Here is a 7,108-nt window from a genome sequence, read left to right on the forward strand (position 1 = left end):
GTAGTAGTACTACATGTTTATAATTCCTGCAAGGATTATCTCAGGAAATTGAGAGGAAGGGGATGAATTAGGGGAGTTGGTAGAGAAAGGGGATGAGCGACAGAGAGCATAGAGACAGATAGAGTTTCCTTTTCTAGATAACAAATACACACTGCATGATTATCATGGATGTTGTAAACATATATGTATTGCCTCTGTTTCTTTAATTTGCCTTGACATGGAGGGCGTGAACTAGCTAGCTTGTTAATTGATATTGCTGATTAGTTCTAGGCGTTCTTGATTCCTGATTCTTGATTCCAGTTAGTATTAGTTCTACATGTCAATAATCCCAGCAAGGATTAGTAGTCAAAGTAGTGTGAGACCCTGATTTGGGTCTCACGGATTAATCATAGAAATAGTAGAGAATGAAGAACGGAGAGAACGAGACAAAAACTGAGATTCAGACGTTTTTCTGCATATCACAATCGCCTCTTCAGTACATAACACACCCTGTAAATAAAACACACGCACATCACTCCCACACACAGTGTACACCTGGTCGTTGATGCTGTGAAAGTAGATACAGAAAGGACTAGTGGATGCCGTAAAGTAGATACAGAAAGTATATACTAGTGATTTACAAATGTAAGAAAAAGTAATCCAGCAAGGACTAGTGAGATCCACGTGACGTCTTGTTGATTAAATTCCCTTTCAATCCATGGATGTTGTAGGAAAGTAGTGCAGAAATACATCTTGAATTGTCTCCTGGCCGTTGGAATGTAATTAGACCATGACCAAATATTGCCTTTGTTTCTTTTATTTGCCCTGATTGACATGGATGGAGTGAAGTAGCTAGTGAACCCCTTCTCTGCCTATAACCTGTAACTATTATTATTCTTTGGACTGAAATATGTTAGTGAACCCCTTCTCTGCCTATAACCATGGTCTTTGCTGGTATGTAACTAGGAGCATGATTGATGATTGTTCATCTATATGTGTTAGATTGTAATGCTTGCAATTAATGTATAATTTTCTTGAAGAATGTCTGCCGATTGGAGTGACGATAACACTACGATCTTGACCGAGCTCTTTGTCCAACAAGTGCGTGCTGGCAATAGGCCAGACAAGCACTTGACTTAAAATGCTTATGAGGAAGTTGCGAAGGATTTTAAAGTCAGAACAGGCCTGGAGTACACCAGGCTCTAACTAAAGAACAAGTGGGATAAGTTGAAGACTGATTACAGCAATTTCAGAAAACTCAAATTGAAGGAGACTGGTGGTGGGTGGGACTATGAGAGAAACACCATCAAACAAGATGATGAATGGTGGAAGAAAGCAAAGATAGTGAGTCATGACTTTTCCTATTTGTTCTTATCATATAAGCAATTGTTCCGTGAGTAGTGATGCTAATTAAGCTTTGTTTTGTTGTATTTTAGGACATCCCTGGCTGTGGCAAGTTCCGAAAGCGCGGACTTCGAAATGAGAATAACTTATCTATCATGTTTGCTGACATCACAAGTGATGGTACAGATCACTGGAATCCTGCTTCAGGCACCATTCCCCAATCTAGCAGTGCAACTTCAGTTTTCAATGTGGACGACATACAAGATGTTGATCTGGAGGAGACCCAAACAGGTGAGTCACATGCCGATGGAAAAGGGAAGAGACTTGGCAGGTATGTGGATGGCAATAACAAGAAGCCAAAGAGATCTCTTGTTATACAAGAACAGATAACCAGGGTTGGAGATATAGCAGAGAGGACCCAATCCAGCTTTGAGTCATACATGAAGAAAGAAGAGAGTTCATCGATTACTTTTGTGATGGATCTGGTTGTTGAGTGTGGTGCAATAGTAGGCAGTGATGAATATTTCATTGCTAGTGAACTATTTGTGAAGCGAGAGCAGAGAGAGATGTTCCTGCATATGACTGAAAGTGCTGCTCGTTTAGATTGGTTGCGTAGGAAATACAACAACAAGTATGGGCATTAGATGCTACTGCTGTTGTTTTTGCCTATTGGGATGTAATACTAATTTAAAGTTTGAACTTAGTTATGTACTCTGGTTTACTTGTAAGAATATTTGGGTTGTAACATTATTATGTTAGTCCCATTCTTCCCTTTTTCAGTTGTTTGTCTTCATTTACCTTGTTTCAGCCGTGTGTCTTCAATCTTGGTAATATTTCTTGTAATCTTACTTATATTGCTGCTATGACTCATCTTGCTGATGGTTACATGATAAATGTTGTTCCATATGACTTGTCTTTAATGTTACATATGATTCTTACTTATCTTTCTGCTATGACTAATCTGGTTGATAATTAAGTACTAATTGTTGTTACTTGTGTATGTGCAGATGTCATCGGATAGTGACAATGATAGTGATAGTTATGAAGAAAGGAAGAAGAGGGTATGCCACCATGTCCAATCAATGTCCAACATCTATGCCGGTGCATCAACACTTGCAGGGAAGTACTGTGACAACTATTTGATCAAGGCAGACCCAAGGAATTCTATTCTCAGTGGGTTCGGATGGCTGCAGGAGACGGTCTCAACACCTGGAGAAACATATACCATGTTGAGGATGAATGCACGCCTCTTCTTTCAATTGCATGACTTGTTGGTCAAAAAGTATGGCTTCAAATCAACCTGTTTCGTAAGCAGTTATGAAGCGCTTGCAATGTTCTCGTGGACATTAGGGGGTTGCGAGTCTAATAGGAGAACACAAAATCGTTTCAAGCACTCAGGAGATACAGTCCACCGGAAGTTTCATGAGGTTTTACTCTGTGTGGTTAAGATGGCAGCAGATTACCTGAAACCTAAGGACCCAAACTTTAGTAGTGTGCACCCAAGGATTCAAAAGGATAGAAGGGCTTATCCACATCTTAAGGACTGCATCGGCGCACTAGATGGTACTCACGTCAGAGCTACCATTCCTGCTGGCGACCAAGTTAGATACATTGGAAGGTCAGGATCAACAACACAGAATGTTCTGGCAATATGTGATTTTGACATGCATTTCATGTACACTTCAGTTGGTCAACCCAGCTCTATGCATGATACCAGTGTCTTGTATCATGCAATTGAAGCTGACAAAGATACCTTCCCTCATCCTCCAAAGGGTTAGTAGTTCCTATAATAATTTCTTTTATTTAAATTCTGTAAACAAATCATAGGCCTTACATGCAATCTGCTTGTTGTTTGTAGGTAAGTACTATCTTGTGGACGCGGGCTATCCTAATAGACCTGGATATCTCGCACCTTACAAGGGAGAAAGGTACCACGTGCCTGATTTTCAACGAGGTGTGGCGCCAAGAACACCTAAGGAGAAATTTAACAAGATACACTCATCCAAGCGTAATGTGATCGAGAGAGCATTTGGTGTGTGGAAAATGAAGTGGCAGATTCTACTAAAGATGCCCAATTATTCAGTTGAAACTCAAAAGATGATAGTGGCTGCCACTATGACCCTTCACAACTACGTTCGATATCATGATAAGGGTGATCTTCACTTTCTTCGAGTCGACAGAGATCCCAACTATGTCCCAACTATCCCTTCAAGATATCAATGGTATGCCATCCCTCCGAATGCATCAGATGTGTCAACCTCGGAGGCTAGTGATAAAGACATGGACCTGTTCCGTAATAGACTAGCAACTAATATTGCTCTTGGTTGGTGACTTCCACTTCTGCTATAAATGTGAGTATACTAGTTTCTACCACATTCATGTGTTTTTATTTGCTACAGTTATTTAGTTTTTACCTTGCTTGATAAATTCATGCTTTCTCATAGATGACTGGTCGTAAAGTTAAACAAGTGAATGTTGTCTCCAAACATGTCGAAACTGTTCACTGCCTTTGTTAGTAGCTGAAATATTAGTCACAATATTACTTGTCATTTATTTCCTTGTAGCAAGATGCATAAGTCTAGAATCCAGAAGATGTTCTTAGCTAGTTCAATGACAACATGATTTTGCTTCTTTCACAATTGATGTGTATTTGTACGTATTAACAAATTTCGTAATTTTGTAGGTGAAACCATCCGAAGCAGAGTATATATGTTTTTTGGTTCTATTCAAGCAATCACCAGCATTGCATAAAGGTTTTCATGTGTTGAATGCAGGACCTCCACTGGACTAGAGTGATGTCTACAAAGTACATGTGTTTATGCTGCCTTTGTTTGTGTTTATCTTAGGAAAAAAATCCTATTTGTTTATGTTGCTAAAATCATGTAATTTCAGCAAACTCATGCTGAAGCGTTCTTGTGCGATAAAGTGAATTTTTGCACAAAGAAATTATGTGTGAAATTTCAGCATTATTTTCAGTAAACTCAGCATATTTGTGCATTTTGTCTGCACTGTGTTTTAACATTGGTACAACAAGTGATCCCCGTATTGACCAGTATCAAACCAGCTTGATGTGTTGTGGGGAGCCTGTAATCCAGAGTGCAGAGTGGAGTTAGTTGCCGAACAAGTTGTCTGCTCCTCATTTGACCTGGGGAGCTAGCAAACTAGGAGCTGGGAGTGGAGCTAAGGATCTGACGGAGTGGAGTGAATACAAACAGGCCCTTAGACTATGTTTCTGACCGCCAGAGTTAGGCGTAGCTCCCTTTGCCCTTCTAATAACAACCACAGATAGCTGTAAGTAGTTTTTGTTGTACAAATTTCTTACTAATGCACTTTTGTATTTCTTACTTAGAACAAAGTAACAATTAGAAATTATAATCAGCAAATGATGCATTGAGATATGTATTTACGTTAATATGATGATCCATGTATCTACTATTTTCATGACAACATCAGCCAACACTTAATGTTTACACGATTTTTTTTTTTTTGCAAGGAAGGCGTACATGACTTGAAGCATAATTATTTATTTACTTACCTGGGTAAATCCGAGACTTGATGGTGATACAACATATGCTTTGAAGTAAACATTAAAACATTAAAACATGAATTTCGTATGGTCTCCCACAAAGCTAGAGAAACAATCTGCAGTGTCCAAGAATTGTAAACATGAATTTCGTATGGTCTCCCATAAAGCTAGAGAAACAATCTGCAGTGTCCAAGGATTGCTTGAACTGCTTGACAATCTGATCTAGAGTAAAAAGAATAATTAAGTTATGATATTGTGCATGTCAAATAAATTTCAGAACTCCACCTGTCCAAGTGCCATAACCATCTATGCCCTGTACTGATGTAGCAAAGCAGATAGCACAACAGAAAAACAAATCAATAAACATGCATCAGTGGGGATTGCAAACAATACGAAAATTCGTTCTCCTGTGAATATAATTAGTAAGAAATGTCGCCTCGTACTGTAACTTGATGGTGTATGAAGCAGAATCGACAGTACGGCGAGGTCAATTTGAGAGATATAAACGGGGATCGATGTAAGTGATTAGTTACCTGCTCGTCGGCAAGGGCTACATCGATCCATACGGTGGATGCGCCGCAGGTGGCACCATAATTTTGATCACCGAGCGCATACATGCGCCGCGTCATGAAGCCCTTCACTGGTGCTCGGGAGCTTCGGATCGACTCCTCCTCTTAATTCACCCTGTCCAAGACGGTGGTGGTAAAGGGACGGCGGGGCTTCAACTTGGTCGCACCAGCAAATTGTTTTCGAAACTACTTTGCGCACGACACGGCGTGGACGATTCTTGCACGATGTGACATCGGATGGTGTCCTGTACTTTGCTTCTTCCCAGCGACGGTTTGATTAACAACGTCGTGCGTAAATCGGCTAGGATCCATCGTGTGTATAGCAACGTTCAATTGTTTTTCTATGGGGCTATGGGCGAACTTGGTTACCAAGCAAATCCACTTGAGCGCCCGATAAACTGACATGAAACTACGGACATACTCATTTGCTTAAAAAGGGAGGATAACTCCATCCGTTACTCTTTATTTAGTGGGGAAGATGAAAAGCTGGCGTAGTAGCTGAAGAGAATAGTGGGAAATAATCGTTGGGTAATAATTGGGGAGACGTCGGGGTGAAGCACTCCAGCCGAAGAACAACTCATACACCATCAGAGTAAAAATAAAGGATTTAAGAAAAACATTGCTGACGTGGCCCATCCGATGAATTCATGAGGTTGGTAAAGTATGGCTGATGTGGCTCATTGCTGAGGTGGATAGTGTACATGTCAAGAAAAATACAATAGTGAGGATGAACTATTTAGGTATTATAGATTGCACAAAACCATCACATTGATGGCTACGTTATATTCTTTTTTGCCAGAAAACAACATGTCACAGGAGGAGCATCGCTACAACCTTTGCCCTCATGAATCACTGGTCGACAGAGGGCCAGATCTATGATGAATTCGCGAGCGAGGAGGTTGTGTCGGCCATGGCCGCGAAGAACCCAAACTTCCTCGAGGAGCAGAGAGCGCTCTACGAGGTCATGTGCAACGCTCGTGCGGCGACGCCTGACGTGTAGATGGCGCTGGAGGTCGAGGACGGGAACATCGGCAGTGTGTGTGTGTGTGTGTGTGTCATTATTGGCGCTGCTACGACCATGATGTCAGTCCGTCCACGTTCAGCCAGCGGAGTCCAACGAGGAAGAGTAGAATATGGGAGACAACGGCGCCTCGTGTCCCATGTGGGCCAGTCGGTGTCCCATATCTTATTCTTCCTCGCTGGTGACCGCAACTTCACTTCTCGGGCTCACGGCTGCGGGCATGGGCACGGAGGAGGACAACAAAACTTGGAGGATGTGCGCCGGAGGTGATTTAGACTAGGTCAGGGTCCAGACGCTTTTGTTTAATGAATATGTTGAAAATGTAATGAATGCGGTCCAGTTTAAATGAAATTCATCCGATTTGCATGAAAATCGTCTCGTCTATTCAAATCCCGTTTGAGTGGACCATCCTTACTGCTGGTTGATTTGGCGCCCGGTGGTGCGGGAGAGGGGGGCGGGATGGAATGATGCGCGCGTGATTTAGCGCCAGGTCGATCGATGGATCGTTCTAGGTGGATGGATCTGATCGTGTCGTGTGCAGCAACAGCGAATGGAATGGGATGCGCGCGTGGCAGGGCGTCCGTGGAGGTGGAGATGAAGCCGCGCGCGTGAATTGTGAGGGTGGATGGTTCCAGGGGGAGGGATCTGGTCCCGTGCAACAGCAAGGAA

At 42.0% G+C, this 7,108-nt stretch overlaps 1 long non-coding RNA gene and 1 pseudogene across 1 annotated transcript; both read left to right on the forward strand.

Annotated features, from left to right (window-relative positions):
* The first annotated feature begins 441 nt into the window (after positions 1–441).
* Positions 442–1,967, forward strand: LOC119300127 (annotated as a pseudogene).
* Positions 1,968–3,026: 1,059 nt separating this feature from the next.
* LOC119298046 lies at positions 3,027–4,034 on the forward strand. The gene is made up of 3 exons (XR_005145794.1): positions 3,027–3,096; positions 3,182–3,674; positions 4,007–4,034. It is a non-coding gene; the product is annotated as an uncharacterized LOC119298046 (long non-coding RNA).
* The last annotated feature ends 3,074 nt before the right edge of the window (positions 4,035–7,108 follow it).

This window comes from Triticum dicoccoides, chromosome 5A (assembly GCF_002162155.2).
Source record: "Triticum dicoccoides isolate Atlit2015 ecotype Zavitan chromosome 5A, WEW_v2.0, whole genome shotgun sequence".
Lineage (NCBI taxonomy): Eukaryota > Viridiplantae > Streptophyta > Magnoliopsida > Poales > Poaceae > Triticum > Triticum dicoccoides.